Source organism: Gymnogyps californianus, chromosome 9 (genome assembly GCF_018139145.2).
Source record: "Gymnogyps californianus isolate 813 chromosome 9, ASM1813914v2, whole genome shotgun sequence".
In the NCBI taxonomy this organism is placed as follows: domain Eukaryota; kingdom Metazoa; phylum Chordata; class Aves; order Accipitriformes; family Cathartidae; genus Gymnogyps; species Gymnogyps californianus.
The window spans coordinates 6641301-6665181 of NC_059479.1; the positions used below are offsets into that span (position 1 = coordinate 6641301).

Consider the following 23881-nt stretch of genomic DNA (forward strand, 5'->3'; position numbering starts at 1 on the left):
ACAAAGTACCTCACAGAAGGTTACACAAAGTTCATTCCTATTAACTCAACATGAAGATGAACTACAAAAGAGTCATCAGGAGAATATACTGACCATATATCCTTGCATATAGGTTAAAGTCAGTATCTGGTAAAAGATACATCCATTTACAGAGATCTCAATATTTTCCACTGACAAGTGGCAGATATAGCAAGTATTTAAAACATTATTGTACACTTCTCTTCTGCTATGACAACAAGAAAATTTACTAAGGAGTTCCAAAAATTAGGTCTGTTTGTTTAATTAATGCAAAACACTCAAATCCCCTACACCTTCCAATATGAAGGTCTTCACTAGATTTATAAAAGTTGTTCTTTTGCTGGTGTCTAATGACACAAATCAGATTTAAAATTAAGAATATATTACTTTCCTCAGTACTTTGTCACCTGAAAATTTTTAAACTATCCTAATATTAAATTCAATGGTTCTGTTGTCACATATCTTTCTTTTGTTCCTTAGTGGTAGCACTTCAGTCAGGGGTGGGGTTTTTTTGGTTGGTGGGGGTTTTTTGTTTGTTTTGGTTTTTTTTTTTTTTTTTTTTTTTTTTTAAATACTACCCACAAGAATAAAAAAAATGAGCCATTTATTTTGAAATTAATATCTCCTGATCTAGCAGTAAATGCCTATACACTACTCAAAATAACAAAACCAGGCAAAAGGCCTTAAGATTAAAAACAAACAAGAGTATGTGACTGGTACAATCTGCCTTGTGCTTCTTAAAATGCAAATATTATTGAAGTGCACTTGTAATTGTTGAATATTAAGAAATATTTGAGGGGGACATATTAAATTTGGAACAATACGATTCACTTGAAGACATGAGTTGTTTTTTTTTTTCGTAAGAGTAATCTATGACAACTAAAACCACTAGAAGGCAGTCCGGTTATTTTCTTCAGAGCTGGTATTTTTCCTCATAACTAAAGCTTTGCTGGAGAAGAATATCAGACAAAAAACAGTTTATGGGAAAAGGAAGTCAATTTGTTTTGTAAGCTATAAAGGTCAAAATACTTCTGTGAAATATTCCCTTTGGAAAGCTTGGAAACAACCTTTTTCTCCAAAATTTTATGACAGCTGGTAAAGTAAGAAGACATATGCTTTTTTGTACTGCGTAAATAAAAATGACTGATCTGACTTATTAACACGGATTCTCTCAAGACAAAAACAAGAGTTTTCAGCAGTTTTATGCAGTTCTTATTATATACTAGCAATATCTGCTTTTAGATGAGCAATATTTATCCTAAACATCTGTTTGCAGGATCAGTTAAAGGATTTAGAAACTGTGCTTCCAAATTTATTAGCTTACATGGAAACTATTTCTCAGTCTATTGAGAATGATTAACTGTAGCTTTTAAGGCTACAGAAATAAAAAGAAGCAGTAAGGTCTGATAGTCACGCCTGTAATTATCTGATTCATAAACCAGAGAAGTTCAGTTACTTATATTTTGAAAAAGATTTTAGAGTTTTCTTTTCCATACACTTTTAGATTTCAAAACCAGGGAAGAGACTATACTTTATTCTGATAATAGAATAATAAATTCATTATAGTAGATAAAAACCAAAAAGACTAAATCAAGTAATACAGACATGTACAAACAATAGCCTAGTAAAAATATGTACAGTAAAATTCCATACAGCTTCCAGAATAGATGACAAGTAAGCATAACAGGAATAAAGAACTAAATCTACAATTAACTGGAAATCTTTTAAGAAAGTGAGTCTATTAAATCCCACTCAGATTCTCTAAAATAAAGAAATCTAGAATAGCTAGATCTTTCCATTTATATAGTAATCTTCCTTGTTCTAGATAGAAATTGAAGACTAGCACTAGAGAAGCAGACTTCCACCACTGTGCCAGTGAAGCTAGTTTATGGTATAAATTTTCACTTGTGGACACAGGAACAGTTGAGAGGCATGGGCATGCTAGCTACATTCAACATTCTATCTAAGGAGATTTACATATGCAAGAGTATTGACCTAGAAGGTAGAAAGGTGTTCAAAAAGTAAAAGGTGCACTCATCTATATCACATACTTTTTTTCTGCAATCAGCTTAACTCCCTGCTGAGTACAGGCCAGACTTGCAAGAATTCTGAGGAAAGGCACTAGGCAGACACATTATCTAATACTTGCAAGCTCCCTGTCAACATTAAGAGAGAACACTAAAATTCTGTGCATATAAAGGCTGCTTGGCTTGAAACATACAGTAAACAGGAATTGGAATGTTATTAATAGCTTTAAAAATAGAAGCTGTTAGACAGTTATGCTATTTGCGTTCCTCATACAGACTGCCCCACTTTCTCACTATTATACATAATGACTCTAATACAGTACTCTCACTTACACATTTAAGCACATAAATATTTTTTTTCCCCCCAGGGATTTTTTTCTATTTTAACATAATCCAGGTACGTAACACTGGGATGCTCTCCCTATCATGAAGCACGACAACAAACAAACCTTCCAAACTTATTCAATAAACAAACATTTTAGTGCTGACAGATGAGTAATCTTTCACTGGTCATAAAACAATTTTGATGCAAGTACTGTGAGCCAGCCCTCTTAGATGACAAGTTTGTTTTGCCTGAGCTCACATAGCCATTGCAGTAGGGCTCCCAGTCAACTCCCAGCCTGAAGTACAGCTACTTTCCCCTTTGCTTTCCACCAGCACACCACACAAGAACTCCAGTTATTTTATTAGAAATAAAAAAAAAAAAAAAGAACTAGAACAAGAAAATTCTAAATAGAGAGAAGCTTAGAATTTCTAGATTACAGAAACCAAAACACAAGGTTTTTAAGACTCTCTCCCCTCTATCCACGGGGAGATAGCAGGGTACATTGTTTCCTCCAGTCCAGAAAACCTCAATAGCTGAAAAAAGATTCCACGCAGTGCTTTTTAATCCCTCTCTCCTGTTAGATCTCCTGCTCCAGACAGGCACATCCCCCATCTGAACTCCCTACTTACCAGCTTGTCCTAGTCTCCTTGCCAGAAGGACATGCAAATTTTGTTCAGTTCATCTTAAACAAGGTGCAATCTCGCTCTCCTTCTCAGTGGGCTCAGTCATGACCTAGAATGCACACACAACACAATGTAAACCAGAAGCTTTCATCCTTGTTAAGCTACAACAGTTCTTTTGAAAGATTACAGGTAACCACTAGCAAGTTCAGCAGCTTTACCACAGAAATTCCAATATTAATAATCTCTCCCAGCTACTCTCAAGACAAAAAAAACTGCTCTCAAAGGATGAGCACTGTGCTGAACTACACACAGCAAGTCCTCTCGTAACAGTTCAACAGCTACTTCTTATGTTACTTCTAGGTATCCTTTAGTTCCTCCTGAAGAACTTCCAGCCCTCCAAATGCTAGCAGAGATCAAGTATTAAATTAAAATCAGTTACCTTTCCACAGTTTCTCTGCTTTCCTCAGAGAGAGTGTCAAGCATCACAGCACAAGCCACATGCAATGCTCTGATAATTTTGCACTTTGGCAGCCAGCAGAACTTTGTGCACAGCTTGATGTTAAATGGGATTAATAATGTATGAGATTGTCATTTGATGGTACAGGAGAGAGATTAAGCTATGTAAGAAAAGAGGGCAGAAGAACCAAAAAAGCCCAGAAGAACCAAGGGGACTTAAGGAAATACTTATCTGGTTTTCACACTACATAGGAAGAGGGGAGTAACTATTTTGCGGTTTATTGCTAAAAGTAGCAAAGTTAAGATTCCACCTTTGATGTATTGGGATCGGATGAAAAACAAAGCTACAGAAAGACATCAGAACTGTATGGCCTGCACCAAAGGTGTCCAAACAGAACAATTAACTCTCCAATAAAACATCATCTGTTGTTACATCTTTTTACTTGGGAGGGGGAAGAGATACTAGACAATGATTTTATCTCAAAAAGAGTAGTAAAGGAACTGAAATTTTTAGCAGGAATTATCAATTGTGCAGCAAATAATCCCTCAATTTAATAGCTCCACAGCACAGAAGATTAGACCACCTTTAAATAAAGTCAACATTTGTGGATTGCTGCATATTGGACAGGGGGAAGTCAAAGTATCCCACAATGCTCTCATTTTCTAACAAGACTCAGCAAACACCAAGATCTCCCTGAATAAAAGAGAACGCAACATTTTGAAGACAGACCTTAACAGAGATTTCTCAAGCACAACTGAGAAGTTAAGCAAACTGAAGAACCTTTGCTGAACTCTCACCACACAATAAAATGATACTTTGAACAAAGATATTTTCTAACCATAATAGGAAATAAAAGAAAAGCTCCCCTCCACAATGGAATTGCTGGTTCACCACCAGCCACTGAGTACCCTTCTACTTCAGAGGAACAGAACAAATGATTTTCCTCTTCTGCTCTTTATGAAAGTAGGTTTTCATAAGTATTACAGTGCTACTAGATAGAGTCAAGTTAGGGGGTTTTGTTTGTTTTGTTTTTACTTTACCTAATACATCTAAGCAATAAACTGATGAATTCATCTTGCTATGTTTTTTCCCAAATGCAAAATATTAGAGCCCACTGTGTTTTTATCACACTAAACATTACGTCCTTCTTTGCTGAAGCCTCACAAAGCTCCATGAAAGCAAATATGACTTGCAGATGTCATACAATTAGCTCAGAGACTTTTAGTGCAATAGTGGTCAGCCCAGGGTTAGATACCATCTACCACACAGACTTTAGCATCTGAGTTTTGGGATCTACTGTTGTGCACGCTAATTTGTACAAAAGCACCCACCCAACCAATATTGGTATATGTTTCTCAGATCACTCCAATAACCACATATGGGAGAAATTAGATCCAAGCCGAGAGAGAGAAAAGGGATAATGATAGAACGAAAGGATAAAAGGAAAGTATTGAGGAAAACTGAGACAAAACACAGTGATTTAACCCACATTATAGCGCGATATCTGAAGTATGAAATTCCTAAGAAAAACTCCGTAGGATAGAAAGGCAGATGAGGCTGCTGTCTTTGAATCGTAACATGCCAAGACGGCTCTTTAATCTTGCAGCCTATCTATAGTAACATTCTGCAGTTCCACAGAGCTAAGTTATTTTTTACTTTCCTTTCACTGTTCTTCCCATGCTGTCTAATGCTAATGTGTAAACTGAGTAATTGACTGTCAGCAAAAATCAAATTTTCCAGGTATTCTTATTCCAGTGCCTACCCTTTCTGAGAATCTCAGTAAGGCTTGTCAGTGAGGGGTCAAACACTTTTTGCACCATCATGCCTCCTATCCCAACAGTCCTCCAAAGATGAGATGAAAGCGTAAGGATTACTTTAGTTGTATCTTCACACATGTTAACTGTAGCCAATGTTTTGTGTCTGAACAGATGCTTTCCCAGCCTCAACAAAAATATTAAAAAATACAGTATGTTATTGATATGGATGTATTCACTCATTAGCCACATTATGCATTAAGTGCTATTTAATGCAGGTAACTGAGGACAACTCACAGTAAACTGGAAAAAATCCAGTACATTCAGAGTGAGAGAAAGTTACTGTACTAACAATTTGCCCAAGTAGAAGAAGAATCGTTAAATTACCTCATACCACCAAATAAGCTTGTTCAGCAACTCATTCACTTACTAGAACTGAACTGGCAAATACAATTCCCATTTTTGGACCCTTCCCTGTGAACAGAATGTGAACACAATTCCAGCTGAAGTCCACATGGTCTTTAGTTCCTATATATTGTTTCACTGTTCTTTGGTATTAAATTCTGAACATTTCTGTGAAAACCCATGAGACCCCTAATCCTGCAGAACTTCAGTACAATATATTCACACTGAAGATGGGCTTGTCAGTACCAAGAACAAGACTTACAGACTCTAGAGCTGAAGGACAGTCTTGACACTAAGTTGTAAGATTTTGGTAGACATTAGAACTACATTCTTAATACAAATGAAAAAATTAAATGAACTCGTATTTTCCAGGATATAATCCACTGCATAACAAATTCGTGAATATTTTAAGGACTCCTAAAATTTTATATATACTTAAGAAGCACCTTTAACAATTACAGTTTCCAGAGTTAACTTACAGAGCAGCTCAAGTGTTACTAGCAAGATTTTAAAAGGCCATTTAGTTTTTATGCAAACAAAGTACACAACTTCCCCTACACATTTCAAGCTCAGTTTTGGCATTCTCACTGACATCTTCCTTATAGGCACATCTAATGCTTAGTTGTAGCTATGCTAATCTGACAAAAACTTCGATTAAAAAAAAAATAATTTCTCCACCATTAAGGAGGACTATTAAAGATCAGCATTTTTGCCACTGGAAGTCATTTGTTCTTATTTTGACTACTGCTGATTTCTAAACACAGGCCAAACTTCCTTTTGGACAGGGTAATTTCACTCACTTTTTTACTGGAAATTTATAAAGAGAAGTTCAGCTTTATTTTAGAAAGTACAGGGACTATATGTAATCAGGCCTTACAGATGGTCATACCATTAGTAAAGCAACAGAAAAATACAGTATTCATCCACTTTTAATCTCAACCAAAGGAGAATTCTCAAGAATGGTTAAATAGGCACTTGATCAGAGTCCCAGGAGCACCCCTGTATAGACAGAGCGTAAAGTGGAAGTAGCAATTCCAGCTTCCTTATAAAAGTGTAACAGCTATTTTAGATACAAGTTTTCCTGACAATTGCTTCTAAATTAAACTATTAAACTTTCGACAAGAAAAGCTATCCCTACCCTTATGACAAGTATTTTAGCAATTCCTCATCACAACGAGCAGAATGAGTATGCAATGCAGTGTTACACCTCCAGGGACTGAGAGAAAACAGAGTGATTAAAAATGTCTTGCAATAAGGAACTAAATCTAATCTATAAAATTTGGCAGAAAATCTAGAGATAATTCAGGCTGGGATGTTCTGTTCTGCATTAGAAATATAAATTACAATATAATTAGATAATCTAAATTACTTTTAACGTTTATTCACAGAATAGTTTTTGCTAACATTTGTTTTCCTAAACCTTCAGTTAGTTATTTCAAGTACACAGTTTGAAGCCTAATTATTTTGCAGATTCGTGGTAGCTGAACATCAGAGCACAAGTATTTGAACACCACTGTCACCACCCCACCTGCAAGACAAAAAAAGCGCTTACCTCAGAAGTTCCAGACAATTAAAAAGGACAAATCTGAAATCCAGTAACAGATGCACACGTGCACATACATGCGCACACTAGCAGTATATCCTCATATAGTTCATTTTAAATCATCATGTTTTCTTGTAAAAAAAGTCATAGTGTAAGGCTGCTACTGTATCAAGCAGCCACATAAATACAGAAAACAAAGCCTGGCTCCAAACCTTTCAATTACAAGTAAATAAATAATCACAAAATTATTTTGTCTTCTGATGCCTTCCCTCTCCTATAAAGATCTTTATTTGAACTGAAAGCAAAACCAGGTCTTGATATTTAGTACCAAGTGCACTTTAATAAACTTTAGTAACCAAATCTGTCAGAGGTAAGATGTATCATTATGTACTAAATTATGGAGCTCTTGTCACCCAATTTTAGACTCAAAATTGGGGGCGGGGCGGGGGGGGATTTCCATTAAGCAAGTCACTTCAAAGCAGTCACCATTGTCATTTTTAAACTCAAACTATGTCATACCACCAATAATGTTATATTATGCCTTATTCTTCTTTGCCTCAGTAGTAACACAAAAATCAGTTAAAATATATTCCCAGCAGCCAATGTTTTTTCAGGTTGGAAAGCATTTAGAATTCACATGCCTACATTACCCTTTCCTTCTATTCATTATTGTTCTATTTCCAAGATCTTATTTCCACAAATATTCTTCACACACCTTGCTAACTTTTTTCCTCATTTCCATCTTCCTTACTGATGGTACAGCTAGGAATTGATGCATAGAGTTTGTCATCCAGATGATGACAGAATCATTTCTTCAAAAATAAACAAAAGAACTCTGCCTTCTAAGGTTATTACTTTTATTGGTTCTTATTTCAATCAGAGTAGGGAGAAAAGAGTAAGGCAAAGGAAACTTAGTATGCACTGGTGTGAACTATAGCATTAAAAAGTACTGAGCAGAAAGTAAATGGAAATGGGGGGGTATTTAAAAAGATGTACCCGTACAAGAAGTATTTCTTACAATATTAACCTTTTTTGAGGGGGTGGGTAAGGGAAGGGAGTATGATTCCTGTATTCCTATACGTGGCCTTAAAGCTCAAGCTCAAAAGGATAAGGAATCTTTATCGTAAAACACTGCAGAGAGTTTAAAATATATCCACAACACAAGGATTTATAATCAGGTAATTGCTCTGTAAAAACAGTTATGATAAAACAAATCATCTTCAGTTCATCTTCTGATAATCCTTGTGTCTCACAGGCTGGCTTTCTTAAAAAGAAAATTTGATACAATTCCCTGTTGAGAAACTAATCCATATCCAATAAATACCATCTCTTCGTATGAATTTAAACCATCAAGCATACAATTTTTCAAAGTTTATGTCCTAACTATGAAAACGATTTGTTTGTTTCTTTGGAGAGCATACCTCTATATGTTCAGTATGATGCATTTAATGTTTCTTACATAATGCTTATTTACACCCTGGAAACCGTTTAAATGATTCTGTTCTTCCTTCTTTTTCATCTCTGTATCAGTAATTAATACTGAACTGTAATACCACCTTTTGGGACCATAATCTGTTGCCAAGGATACTAGGGATATAATTATGAATTTATTGTAGACTAACTGAAAGACTTCTCTTTGTTGAGACCGCAATTCAGACTCATCTAGTGTTAATTGCACCTACACACCTCCTTTCATCAAGATACTGTGGGGTACTATGAAAGTTATATACCAACACTCCTGTGACTCAATTTCTGTTTCTATTACATGGACAGGGAAACTACAGCACAAAGGCTCTGAATGACTTGTTGAAGGTCAAAACTTCAACTGGAAGTGAAATTCAAGTGTCACCCTACTTCTGGTTGCTAACTCTAAAGAGGCAGCAATGTGCATATTTGCCTGGCCAAAGACAGCCTTCCACTATAAATCCTTACTTTATGCAAGTTCAGCTATACAATTGTGAAAGCTTACTGTATTCCTCAGTGCTATCAACTTCACTATTGTATCTGACCAGGCAGAAATACCACTCTAATACAAGTTTTGTCATTCCTCATCAGCACAGTGCAGCTGTTACTTTGCTTGCCAAAACTGCCAGCCCTCAGGAGGAAACATCATTTAATTAGCTTAGGTTACACTCCAAAAAGCACAGAACTTGAAAGAAAACTAAGCCAACGTACCAAGAATTAAATTGTTGCAATTGTAGTGATAAAAAGATGCTAGGGAGACTTAATACTGTGGGGTTGGTTCCCCCCCCCCCCCTTTTTTTTTAAATAATGGATTTCACAATATTTTTATGGAGTAATAGAATATTCCCCTTCATACAGGAAAAGCTGTGAAGCTTGGTATGAGTCCTGTGGACTCATTCTTTTTGCCACTCTTATCTTTAAAGCAAAAGAAAGAAGATGGGAAGGGGGGAAAAAAAATTAAAAAAATAAATGTATTTTCAGGAAAAGAAGAAAAAGCATACATTTACCAAAGGTGGAATTCAACTCAAATGCATCCATCAAATATTAGGAAAGATTAAAACCATCATATTACAAAGAGAGGAAAGAAAATACTAAAGGGTTAAAACAGCTTCAAGAATTTTAAGCAAGTATTTGAAATTCAGAACTTGGATTTACTGCTGCAAGAATTTTATGTCACAGTTCAAGAGCATACCTTCTGTAACTGGCCTTGCGCGCAGTTCCAGTTCACACAGTTTCAGCAGTTCGTTGGAACCGGGACAGTTTCTGTCCCATACTTCAACCTATATGCATCCTGTTCTATGTAGTTCGACATGTCTTGGTAGCCCCAAGATTGATTTGTATCAAGCAGGACTATAACATGTATTATAAAATAGCTTTAACCTCTTATGAACTGTATCCAAAAAAACCCCATAGTCAACTAATTTCATGTTTTCATGTTGAGCAAGAATAATCTTGGACTCAGAAAAATCAGTATTTTCAGATAACTTCCACACATAACATCAACCAAGCCTTCACAAATGTACGCGTTTATTTTTTTTTTTTTTTTTAATTTTTACTGCTGAAAGTGCCATTTTCTATTTCCTCAAAAGCTTGATGAGTCATTAATGCAGTACTCTCACATAAGAACAAAAAATATGAACAAGTCTGGAAAAAGAGTAATCCTACTATTTGTCAGAACTTGTTCAGCAGCATTTTGGGAAAAGCCCCTTAAATACATAAATAAAAAAAAATCACCTTTCAGCTGATAGTAACTCTCAACTGAAATTTCATATTTGGGCTACTACAATTATTGTGGTTAAATTATTGAAACATGTCACTACATGTTTAATTTTGAAAGTTTAAGTCAATTTCTGGTCTCATAGCTATTTTGAAACCCAAGACCAACAAAACCCAACCATCTTTGTGCTATTAGCACTATAGTTTTGGAAACCAACTCTGAAGAAGCCACAAAATTCAATTCCTACTTTAGTTCTACACATTGCAGGTATTTTTGTTTGTTTTTTTGCTTTTACCCGTCCAGTTTAACACATCTACTACACAAGGCACTAAAATCCAGGCCAAAGATACTCCACTCTGGATTGGTTTTCCAACTGTGTGTTGCAAGTTGCTGTTCTCAGATGGGTCTACTAATTGCTGTCATTAGACCACTCCAGCACCCTAACTGAAGACAGCAGAATTCAATTTATCTTCTTATTTGTCATCCAAAGTAGGGCATCAAATATTCATTTTCATGGCAATCGCTATTTTAAGCTTATTCTTTCTCAGCAAGCAGTTTAAAGAAAGGCCTTAATAACCATTTAGATTTTACCAATACTAGTATCTTGACCAAAAAAATTGTTCAAAAAGACCATTGAACACTTGCAACCTTCCTTGGAAGTCAGGAGAAGATAAGGTAGATTGATCTTTGACACACTACTATTTTTGGTAGATGTAGGTATCTCTGAAAAATAAATGCTACCATCTAGTTTCTTGGACAAGTTTCTGGAGAGCAGCAAGATCATCATGAAACCATCCTTTAAGTCTGTCTAAGCCCTGCACTCCTACTTCTCCTCTGTCAGTTCGGAGGAGAGAAGGATATAGCCTTCTCCAGTATAGACATGTAGCGCCTTGTGCATGCAGGGCACTTCTGTAATAACCTTATGCTTTTAATATGAACATTTTGTCTTTCTCTCCAGCAATATTTGACACAAAAACTGTAGATGAGTTTTTGCAGTACATGAGATCTTGTGGCCTCTTCTGCAATTCTTAGTGATGCTCTGCTGACACGGCCAGGAGAAACTATCTGATTTGGGATGACAAAATAGTTACTGCATACTTTTATCTTTTTTCCTCTATCAGATAAGCATGCACTTTGCTCAGTTACTCTTCTATAGGATGAGCAATGCCCTGAGACTCATACGGTCTTGTTTCAACTTCCTATCACTATAACGGCTTTTATTTTTTGTGATATCCTTTATTTTTTTTTTAACCAATTGTTCTCCACCTTTGGTGTTTAACTAACTTAAGTTACTACTTTCATCCTTAGGAGACTAAAAAAAGAGATTTAGACTTCAATAAACATTTTGGGGAAAGCCAAAATAACCTACAAGATCTCAGGGATTACAAAAGATGATCTAAGCAAATTATCTAAATTGCAACTTTGTGGAACTACAGGAGGATGCTTTTGGTGGGAAAGTTTCAATGGTAATTTTGTCTCATAGTAGCAAACTGATGCATTAAAGGCATGGGATCTGAGCTTTCTTAGGGAGTATCATAAGATCACCGGGGGGGGGGGGGGGGGAAGAGACAAAACAGAAGCAACACTCAAATTCTTCTCTTTCTCTTTGGCAGAGATCGGAATTACAAGTATCCTAAAGGAATAAGGATCTGGTTCTCTGAAAAGCATTTCTTCCCATTTCAAAGAGTAAGGTAAGTGTTGTTGCAGTTCTAGTATTTACCAGTTGTTATCCTGTACAGAAATCTACACTAGTTATGTAAAATAAATATGATCATGTACCTATGTTAATCAACAGACCAAGATCAGCAAATATTTATCAAGACATTACCACCATGGAATATTTGACTCATGATGAGTCTCAGTGGGTAAGAGGAGCCATGAATGCGTCAAAGCGTTTACCAAGTTGTGACCCATGTAAATGAAAGAAATTGTGTGCCTATTTTATAGCTATTAGCTTCAGAAGCTTTGTAGCTTATTTTCAGCTGTCAAAATAAAAAGTCTTTGCAGAAACTTGTCTCTTATTTACTAGACCATCTCCCACTAGCATACTAATTTTGGACAACAAAAACCCCTCAATGCACTATCATTTTGATTCCTGTTTTGGTCACAATAATGCAATATTCAAAAATTGCTTTAAGTATCATTTAAGTTCAAAGCGCTTGCATCATCATAACAACTGTCTAAAGTAGTTCAGATTAAGTCTGTGGCCAAGCTAGTAATCTTTTCGACAGGCATTTTGCAGAGATTGTTTCCAAATTGTTTGTAATCAACAGCCGTACCAGGTACACTTCCCTTATCAGCTTATTCAGTTGGCTCTTTTGCAGCGTACCTGCTAGGCTGCCCCAAAGTCAAGTGCCTCTGACTTTGATGAGTCCATCCAAATGCTGAATGGAGTCTTATCCTTTTTTTAGAAACTCTGCTGTTGTGTGCTCAAAATTGGAACCCAATCACCTTTTGAAGTGTTGAAATATACCATGGAATATTATTTTGCACCACCCACTATAGAGTGATTAGGTTACGCTTCCTTGGCAAACAGACTGTAATCAAGTCTCCCATGATTTGTCCAATGCCATTCATTTGTCACTTTAGACACCTGCTTTGAGAAGACAAAACCCCTCTGTGTTTTAAGGCTTGGTACAAGTTTCACTACTGTTCAAGCTTCTCCTTTCTATCGAAGTTTTACAGCCAGTTAACTCGTCTTATTACACAATTCTGCCTGCCACCTGGGGAACAACTACAATTTCTGAGACCCATGAGGATGGGCTGTTCAGGATTTCTTTTTCCTAACTTCAGACTATGGTAATTCTATTCAAGAAACGTAATAAGCCGAGTCTAGAAATTCTGAAGTATTCAAACTCTACCATATATGCATGCTAGCATTAGCTTTGGCTTTTTTGAACAAGTAAATGAAATTCTAAAAGACTTTAAGCTGCAGGAACCATAGGATTCCGCTGCATATCTTACAGAGACTCAATGTTGAAAAGCATTTCAAAGAAATATTAGCATTCTTCAGCTATAAAACCCTGGAACAGAGGTGATGACTCATACCATAGGGGTTTCAAAGTAGGTATTACCAGCCTCCTGCTGCAAATATACTTTTTTAGTTCTAATGTCACTGGCCCCTTTTTATATATGCAAGTTTGTATGGGAAGGTGTTTAAATAGAAGAAAAACAGTTGGATCACACTTTGTAAAAATATTTGTTTCTTAGCTGTTAATGTTGTTCTTAGCTCCCAAATGGAGTCTTGGGTCTAGATTCGAGAAGAGTAGTTTCGTGGTAAGTGGCACTATGACTAGTGTCCAGTACCAAAATGACACATAAGGGAAACATCTATATTTATTTTGTAGCCATATAGATGCCTGCTACTGAGTCCTGGAACATTCAGGAGAAAACCAAAGCAGAAGTTGGTTTAATTATCAATTGTTAAAAAATCCGCTTTCAGCAGGAAATATCATTCAGATCTCCCATGTGAAAACTGACATATGAAGAATTTAAACTCAGACACATAATTTGCTGGTTTGCTTGCTGTTAGGGAGTGGCAAGAAAAGTTTTCAGAAGACAATTTCTATCTTTGTCCATATTTTGCACCTGCTAGTGAGGAAGTGCAATTCTCTGCACTTAACAAATAAGCGGAAACCCACCACGAGAGATACTGATCTCCTTGGCGATTCCTGGCAAAGTATGTTTTTTTTAAATGTGCACTCCCAACACCAGCAGCAATCAACCTTCTGCCTGTTACTACAGGATAACAGCTGCACAATGGAAGTGCAGTGGATCCAGCTGAACAAACGTACAGTTCTGAGTGCAGACCTTCAGTGTCTGTGGATCTCAGGGGAGCCAACCTGAGCAGCCTCTCAGTGGCTACGACCAATTTAACATAAGAACTTACATTTTAAAGGGAAGAAAAGGTCTCTCAGTGAGCTGTTCACCTCTAGCTACAAAGGTGAAGAATCTGCAACAGTACACATTATAGAGGCACAATGCCATCATTTAAGGAAGGAAGAAATTGTGGTACAAACATAGAAGTCTCTTAATCACTTGAAAGAACACCCTGTGATATGCAAGTGCTTTGACAGTGTGAGGCTCTCATATACAATGCAGTCTTAAACTGTACCGAGCATCTTTCACGTTAATTAGAATATTACCATCACTGATAACTCATTTCATGGCAAATATACCACAATCAAAAGCTAAGCATTTTTTCTTGTTATCTTAGACACTGTGACTGACCATGGAATTTGTGTGGTTTTTGCATCAACTTGTAGAATGAGATTTATGCACAAATTCTCAACTGAAATTAAAGGAGCATTTAAACTCTTGAAGTTAAGCTGAAAGATAAGTCCATTTTAAATATCAGTCAGAGACTGATGGTTCATGGGTTCCATACTGGATAAAAGTCTTCCTTGCAAAATTCAAATACTTCATTGCATGCTCTTTGTAATGCACTGCAAATACTTAGCATTAGTGTTACTAGTAGACATGAAGTGGCTTAAAATATTAGTGTATTTACTCCTTCTCAAAACTGACTGATGTAATTTTAGTCACTTTACAATATAAAGCTGTTTTGTGATGCAGGTAAGGGATTTAATTCTTCGTGTGTAAGAGACTGCAATGACAATCCTCTTACCTCAGTCCTAAGCATAGGCTGCTCTTCTTAAAATATTTTTGTTGCTTGTTTCACCAGATAACAAAATTTACTCTCTGTGGGTCGGCCAGTAGAGGGAAGCATCACATTCCCAAATCTAACACAGTAGAACGTTACTGTAATGCACCACCACAAGTTTGAACGTTTTATGATTCAACTCAAAAAAGTACTTTCCTGATTAAGCTTTTTAAAGCTATGACTTACTTGTTTGGGACAGCATAGATGCTGAAACTACCAAAGAAAGCTGCAGTCCTCTCATCAGATGACATTTGCTGTTGGAGCCCACCAAAGTACTGCTGCATGAGGAAGGATACACTTAAGGCAACATTCTGTGAGGGGGAGTTTAATTTTGGCACAAATATTTTATTCGGGCTCAGAGTTTGGTTTGTGGTTGTTTGCTTTTCTTAACATTATAAAACTCAGTTCTTCCCTGATCACAGTGGCATTTAGAAATATTTGGTGAAGTAAATCCATAACTATTCCATGCTTTCCTGTTTTCATCTTAATTATGCTTCCAAATGCCAAGTTGAAGGGATACAAATTCCTTTAAAACACATTGAAGCAGTGAATTTGCTCAGAAATCACATGAAGGTAAGAATTAGTAGAATGTGTCCCACTGATACATGTGTTTTCTAAAGCAATACCTGACATTTAACACTGAACTGACTATTACAATAGTGCTTTTCTCAGATTTGTGAAAATCCTTTCTGTTCGTAGCATATTGATTTTGGTTTGTTATTGCCTCCTTCATGAGGCCAAATCTTTAAGGGAGTTCTTCACATATTTACCTTCCTATCAGTAAAGCCAAGTAGTCTGATGCACCTCTGCGCCTCAGCTGCAAATTTATAATGTGACAAGTGATTATCGTTAAGTAAGAAGATGCCAACCCATTTATAATTTCATACATGATAAGAACTTTAACATCAACCCAAGACTTTCATTAGGCAATCAACACACATAATAGAAAAACACTTCTAGCAAAGATTACCACATTTCAGGTCTCAACTCACTCAAGCTCACTTAACAGACTGGTAGCAAGTTGGCACACACACTGCATTAGTTTTATGCTTAAGTCTTGTTTCCATTACCAAAAAAGTAAACAAAAAAAATTACTACTGTATTTTCATAGCAATGCCTAAACAGCTTATTGACTGTTCAATAGCAACTAAGATCTTAACATAAGGAGAACTAGTTGAGAAGTATATTTGACCTGGAATACTCATTTCAGCTTGTTACCGTCTGCCTTAATTTACCACCAGAAGCCACTAAGGAATTTGAAGGTAAAGTCCTTCTGTCTTCTGTACTTAACATAGTAGTTTGGGATATTTGTCTTCCTGTGCTTTAGCTCAGATAAATAGAGTTAAACCAAGCCAATTACCTTGAGAAGACTACTATTTTTTTTTTTCTGCTTTCCTTCACCCAAAATTTAAGAGGGTCATCAACAGATTGTGTTTGTCTGTAGGTACAGAAAAATTATTAAGCTTAAATAGGTACAGAAAAGCTGCACAAGGGATGTGCAGTACTATTTCACATGTTGCAAAGCTGTTATCACAGGTTGACATACAAGCAAACATGACAGTTGTTTCAGCAGCTTTAATAAGATGCATTCACTCAACAATAGGAAAACCATGAGATTCTCTGCAAAGCAACAGAATTAGAAAGATGGGGAAAAAGCAGATTAGCAGCTGAACAAGTGTTGGTGCTTCAAGGCTATTATCACAGAGTTAGAGAAGCACTGCATTTTGCAGCAAATTAGTGACTTGGCTTGAACTAAAAATCATTCCCGTATTGAACATTACCATGCCATAAAGGTATCATACCTTTAAAATGCAAAGCAATTCAAGAACAGAAGTCAAAGTGAGACTAATGCCATATTTTTTAAAAAGAAACCTGATTTTTTTCCCCAAAGTTTTAACTTTTTGAGAAACCACAAAAAGACTAACATTTGATGTTTAGTTATGTAGCACTACGAGGGGAAAAAAAAGAACAAACCAAAATGGATTTCAGCATTAAAACCCCTCCTGTAATCCACTGCAACTTCAAATTTTTGTTTTGTATTCATTCCTCTAATTAACGTCAGTACTCTCTGCAATGTCTGGTTTGGGAACACTGGAAAAAGCTGTACCAACTTTAACAATAACCTTGCTTCTCGTCAACCTACTCCCCTACTAATTCATTTGCTTTTTCCTTTAATTAAAACAGTGCCTGCACAATCTACCACTCGCAATAGAATAAACTTACATACCCTACTTTTTCAGGGCTCAAAAGCAGCAAGGGGAGACAAAGTTATCTCCAATTTTCTCTAACCTTATTTCTAACCAACTTCACGTATCAGAGAGGTGAGCCTTTCTTTATTACTTCTTTATTACTCTGCTAATAGACAGTCTACAAACAGTATTTTTAGGGGTCATACTGCCAAGAACTTGCTGCAAACCTTCAATAACAAACAAGACCTGGACAAGTGAATCACATTTCAGTGACATTACAAGTCCAAATGTAATTCGGTCTTGGACTGTGATCACAGGCATTCTCGGCTGAGCACAACCACTCAAGCTAGATTTGTTTCTGGTATATGTGGAAGCTTAAATGGTCAGTAATCGCCCCCTTTTTTTTTTTTGATCTAGAAATGCTTTGTCCCAATGATTTCTCCTCCTATAGTTATTGCTGACAATCCACAGTCATTTGTTAGCTTACATCAGACAGAAACAAAAACTAGGCTTAAATTAATAAAACCGTAGCCTTCAATATGAAGAATTTATTACTAGTTCATAAAATTGTAATTAATTTCCTAAGTATTCTTCAGAAAACTTTCATTAACAGAACTTACAAATAGCAGTAAGTTAGAGAAAGCACTGATTAAGGGATGATTTAGTCCTTCCTAGTTCTTCCTCTGAAGCTGCTCAAGCAGGTTACCAGACTCTTCCCTCCATATCTATCAGTACATTTGTCAAATAAGGATTGCTGTAATGCTCACTTGCAGACAACATTTAGTTCAGTGTAGCTATGCCTTAACCTTTTCAGTCTGTAAAGCAAGCACATTTATTTTCAGACAGGCTTAATGATTTTAGGTAGGGGCTAAACACTATTTCTCATTATAATATTGCCTTGGTAACTTTCTATGAATTTGATTTTTTACATTGAGAATAGAGGAGAAGGAGGAGAAGAAAAGAAGGGGAAAAAAAAAAATTTCCTGACATTCATTCCTTCTAACATGGAATTTGACTGGCAACCTTTAGCCTGCCTTTGCCCAGGAACATCCAACTAACATTTGTATGAAAACACATCTACTCTCAGCTGCTTAGCAATGAATTTGCTGGCTTTAGTTGAATGTACAAGATCAGCTTTGGTTCAATTTTCATTCATTTTATTGTCACTACTTGGATTTTAAATAAGGCTAGCATCCCATGCAAACTGCTTGCTGTTTTTTAACAGCAGTTTTCCCGAGAGTTTTAATGGGCTATTTGTTCTGTCTAATTGCCCAAGGAAGAAAAGCTATCTTTCAAAAATCAAAGTGGATATACGTATCTGAGGACCTTCTATTCCCCAGTGATCAGATTTAATCTATTCACCAGTTTACTTACTAAGATATCAACACTACCCCCACCCCAAACCTTCAAGCATTGTAAGCTGAAGAGTCTGCAGTCTCTTCTCATGCATCGCTATGACTGACATCCTTGAAACTACTTCTTTAAGGATTCCACTCAGCTCCTACATCGTTAGGAAGAATATGAAGAAGAACTTGGACAACAGCGAACATGTATTTTTGCTGATATCTAGGGTAAGAATAACTCCACACAGATCCATCTCATCACACTCCATACAGAAACCAGTATTTGTCGCACGAGATGTTTAAATTACTTGGCTTCAGTTAACTTCTTGTTTTATTCTTTTCACAGTAATTAGATGAAGAAATTATGCAGCACAAGTACATCTTGCTCTCCACCCTACCACCTTATACGTTACAATGTACAAGTCCCTGGAAGTCATGGGAAAAAAAGTTTTTGTATATTAACTCTGTAATATGAGTGTATTCAAGTACAGTGCAATGAAAACACTAAGTTAAATTCAGCAATATCTCTGTAGATGGTTTTTTTTACGTGGAAGTATTGCTTTCCAATGATGACTGAGTCATACCTTACAAGAATAATGGAGACACAAATCCTAGATACCCAAGGTCAATAATTTAAAGCATAAACCTTCAATGTGCCACCCTTTCTGAAGGGGAAACAAAAAGGTTAATTCCTCTTGTTTGGACAAAATGCATTCTGTTTTTCTTAACTATGATTAATTACATCAGAAAGCTTGAGTGGGAAAGCTTCAAAAAGCATTTTTTCCTTGGTGTGTGCAAAACTTGAGCGTTAAGTGAATCATACTATTACTCAAAGCTACTTAGTAAAACTTGTATTGAACAAAAGAACTGTTACACTAACAGATACCAGTACGTGGATATTTCTGTACATTTTTGGTGGTTCTTAGTACTGTTTTAAAGTTTGGGAAAAAAAATGCAAGCAAAATAAGCATTCTCTACATCTAGCCACAGATCGCTTGCAGCCCAACAAGGCCACATATCTGTGATTGAATTTAGTTGAGATATTGCAATTACAGATGACTTCAGTTATCATGTATGTCTAAGTGAGCCACAGTGAAGAAAAAAATAAAATAATAATAATAAAATCAGAAATCCTGGATAGCACAGATATACTTTTTCTGAGTTCTGAAAAACTGGAAAAATTCAGCTGAAGCACAAAACCAGAAATAATTTCAAATGCAACTGCAGTCAACTTCTAGTAATGACAGATAGCTGTTTTCAGTATCTGAACTCCTAGAATTGCAGGACAAATCTTGTTATGACACGGTTATACAGGTCAGTAAATCAGGGGAAACATCTCTGCTGACGATTTATGTGCCACAATCATCCTGTAAACTCACAACTATGCAAAACTTAAATCAAATTGCTACAAAGTTGGGGGGAGAGGGAATACGTGGCTAGATTAACATCAAACTAGAAAACAGCTCACAACCAAATGGGTAGCTTTACTGAAAAACACAGCAAAGTAATGAATTAATGCACCAAGTGTCTTTATTCTTAACTGGGTTTCTTTCCCCCTCAAAATAAAAGGGAGATCTAGTGTCCTTAAATCCACCACAATTTAACATACTATTTAACCCCTACATAACAGTACTATGAACACTTTCTTTAAAGGTGGCTTGTGATTACAAGCAAGATACTGACACCTCTGGACCTGTTGTGAAGCACACAATTTTCACTTAAGTCTCAGAATATGCTCTACTGTAAACACCTGGAAGGGTGCGGAAACATGGAAGAAAGAGTGGAACAGAAGAATACATCCATACAGCATAAATATTCAATACTGCAAGTACTAGTCCCAGACTGGATAGCAAAAGAAACAACGATCACCTTCCAGACTTCTCATGTACTTCAGTGGGACCTGTACCTTACAGAATTTTATGCTAGAACAGCCCCAAACTGTTCTATTATATTTTGTATAACCAAACAGTAAGGAGGATAAACTTCCTAGCTACAGACAGAATTTATTTTCACACACACACAAACTCAGGTTAGTACCACATAAGTGTAGCCTTCAACGCCTATCATACCAGGCAAAGTAAGAATTAACCTTGACTTCTTAGAAGAGTTATCAGCAACTTCGTCATACTAAACAGTAGCTTCATAATACACTACTACTGCTGTTTAGTGAAACAAGTCAAAAAAGTGATCAAGGTTAAGCACGTTATGAAGTGTTTTCCAATGTTCAGACAAATATATTCACACGTTTGCTTCAGCAGCCATTAAAAAAAAGGGAAGAAAAAAAGATATACACACAAACTTCATCTTGTCATTTTGATTAGGTCAAGTTCAGTTAGTTCTTTGACACAAAATACAACTATGCAACTGCTTTGGCACATTTCCTTTTACTAGATTTTACCACAGGGCAAAACATCATCACATTTACTCTACAATACTAGTGTTAAGCATGTATAAGCTTGTGAATATCAGACAAAACAATATGCTTAAATAAGTTTGAACGACTTTTCATTTGTTCACGTTCAATATCTTTCTTTCTTTGGCCCCGATTACACCAAAATATTGCTACTTTTGCCAGTATCTGCCAGTTCATTTTCTTCCTCCCGAGTCCTTAGGTTCAATTAAAAAGTCAGGTTTAGATCAAGTTAGTCACTTGCATTATTATCAAACAATTACAGTATCAAGCTGTGCACAATAATAAATATATTTTTATACAGAAGTATACAGCCATATCTTTCATAAATTATTTCTGCAGCTTTTTCCTCTAGTTACATACTTATGGATGTTTTCATACAATGCCTGGTTTCCTGTTTCACCATCACTTCCTATCTAACAAAGCTCCAGAGGACATAAATCACAATGTTATCCATGAATCAGTGTTAACCCTAATGTCCTCTCTCTAGACTCAGGAAACAGTGGTGTGGTTTGATGCTACTAATATCCATAGCAGCATACTGAGACTTGCAAAAACATATGCTGGATTTATACGTGTAGAAGTAAAACACACACACCCTAACATCCTATTTGTTATGTAATTTTATATTCCTGGAACATTTGGACAGTTCCATGGTCTGGACTTTAAAAACTGTGGAAAACTTGAGGGTCAGGCATGAAAATTATAATAAAATATGATATTTTATGCAAACTTCTTAATTCGTGCTGTTCTCTATTTCTCTATGCAGTTTTGTGCTAAAGGGCTCAGCTGCTTTGTAGGAACACTGATTTCACTTACACAAGTGAGTGTGGATCTCAGTTAATGAAGAGAGCTACCTAGTGTCATGACCATGCTATTTTGATATCTAGGATTCACTGTCACCCTAATAACTAGCATTTGTACGATTTTAGAGTCTAAGTCACCTCTGCTTTCCAAGACTAACTTTCTCTCATGCACTCAAATTTAAGACCTTTTGAGAAAAGACTATCTAAGCACACACCAAAACCTTTATTTCACCCCTAGGCACTACATAAGATAAAGAAAGCATCCACAATTAAGAGAAATTATGGAATCATGCAACTGGGATGGACTAGAGACAAGCAAATCTCAACAGATCTACTTCCATTTTTAAGTTAGGCCTCAATAGTCTTGCTTCTACTCCCTGCCTAAATTATATATTCAAACACATCAACAGCACTACGTAGTGGCAGAATTTGTAAAGGACTTAAAATACAAAGAAAGAGGAACTGTATGAAAGGAGATTCAGCTGATGACTATAAAACTGTCTACCTCTGTCACTTAGAAAAGCTGTCAGAGTGTATAGTACTGTCTCCACACAGCTTGTACTGCCAGCTGATGTCAGCACTGCAGACACGTTCTTCCTACTCATGTGCCTATTTCCAAAACTTACTTCTTAGAAGTGTATAGAAACTGGACTTCCATTTTGTGCTGATAAAGGTCAAATCCAGAATTTCTTCAACAGAAATCAATGTTCTCTGTGTAGAGAATAAATGTATGTGGATAAAACATGAACACACTCCTGTCTCTTCAATACAAAGATGTTTTTGTTATCCACATGTACCTCCCTTCAGAGATACACACCTCTCCAAAACGATATGTTCTGTGTTAGTGACATATATTTTAACTGTAATGACTTAGCAGTCTCCAAGTGTCAGACACCATTTCTAGAAAATTATTGCTGCAGTCGCAGCTTCATCTTCGATTACCTTGTTGACTTTTCAAGTACCTAAAGAGACAATACTGTCCCATACCATTAATTTGTGACTCATTTCTACTTTGGCCTTCAGGGGAAAAAAAAAAAAGTTTCTTCATCTAATTACATTATGCCCCATTACATGCTAGAAAATAGTATTTCTGAAATACAGCAGTTTCTAGTAGGGCTTCAAACTAAAGTTTCACAGCCCAAAATAGACCCCAAAATGCAATTAGTATAAAAGCATTAGACTATAAGGGTAAATTCCTAAACCATTAGCCATTGAAGTCTACATTTAAGTCTAGATCACAGATTTTGGAGCTTCATTGTAAAAAACTGAAGACCAAAACAATCTTCCATCACTAACAATGATAAAGCAACAGACCGGTTAAACTGATGATGAAATAATGTTTATCATATTTAATCATATGTAGGTAATTCCATTATTTCATAGAAAGCATCTCATTCTGAAATTATTTACTTCACTAAAATTTGCTACAATATTATTGCCTCTTGTTAGGAATCATCTGAATTTTTCTCAGAATTTTCTTATTTAAAGTATATTTATTTCACTCTATTTTGTGTTCTAGTACAAAATACTGTAAGAGCCTGGAAGCAACTGGTACTTTTCAGCACACTCATGAAAAGACAGGTTCACTTAAAATTGTATTTCACAGCATTACTAGTGTACAGTGATGATGCCCCATTTCCACTTAATGTTTATTTCCCGAGCAACAAGTAATAACATTAAATACAACTCAAAAGTCTGGCATGCAACAAAGCTGAGTGGAAATAATTATCAAACACTCAATTGTGAATCGGTTTTCATCTGGAGAAAGTTAAAATGATAGGGCTGCAGCCTCTAACTCTTGTCAAATCTCCACACATAAGTTATGGTCAAGGAAACATCAGCTAACTTTCTAGACAGCAGAGCAAGCTGAGGTATTAGAAAGCTTAAGAAGTTCTTTTGGTTTGTTTTTCAGGAGCCACTTTAGTAGCCTATTTAAAAGTCACCCTTGTTCTGTGCTAAAAATCAGCCTTTTGCACTGTTAGCTTCTTCCATTTCTGAACACTTACCTTGTATCTAGCTGCCACAACTGCGGGACTTGTTCCAGCCTGGAGGGGGGGGACGGAGGGGGGGGACAGTGTGCCTTTCCCAGTATCAGGCAATACTTAAAGTTCAGAAGGTAAGCTGTTTTATATGTAAG

The 23881-nt window shown here is 36.2% G+C and overlaps 1 long non-coding RNA gene across 1 annotated transcript in view; it reads right to left on the minus strand.

The window, feature by feature from the left end:
• Positions 1 to 23881, minus strand: part of LOC127019757 (uncharacterized) — a 71512-nt gene that overhangs the window by 35771 nt on the left and 11860 nt on the right. Inside the window, exon 2 of the long non-coding RNA XR_007766974.1 lies at positions 3000 to 3102. This is a non-coding gene — a long non-coding RNA (uncharacterized LOC127019757). The remainder of the gene's footprint in view (positions 1 to 2999; positions 3103 to 23881) is intronic.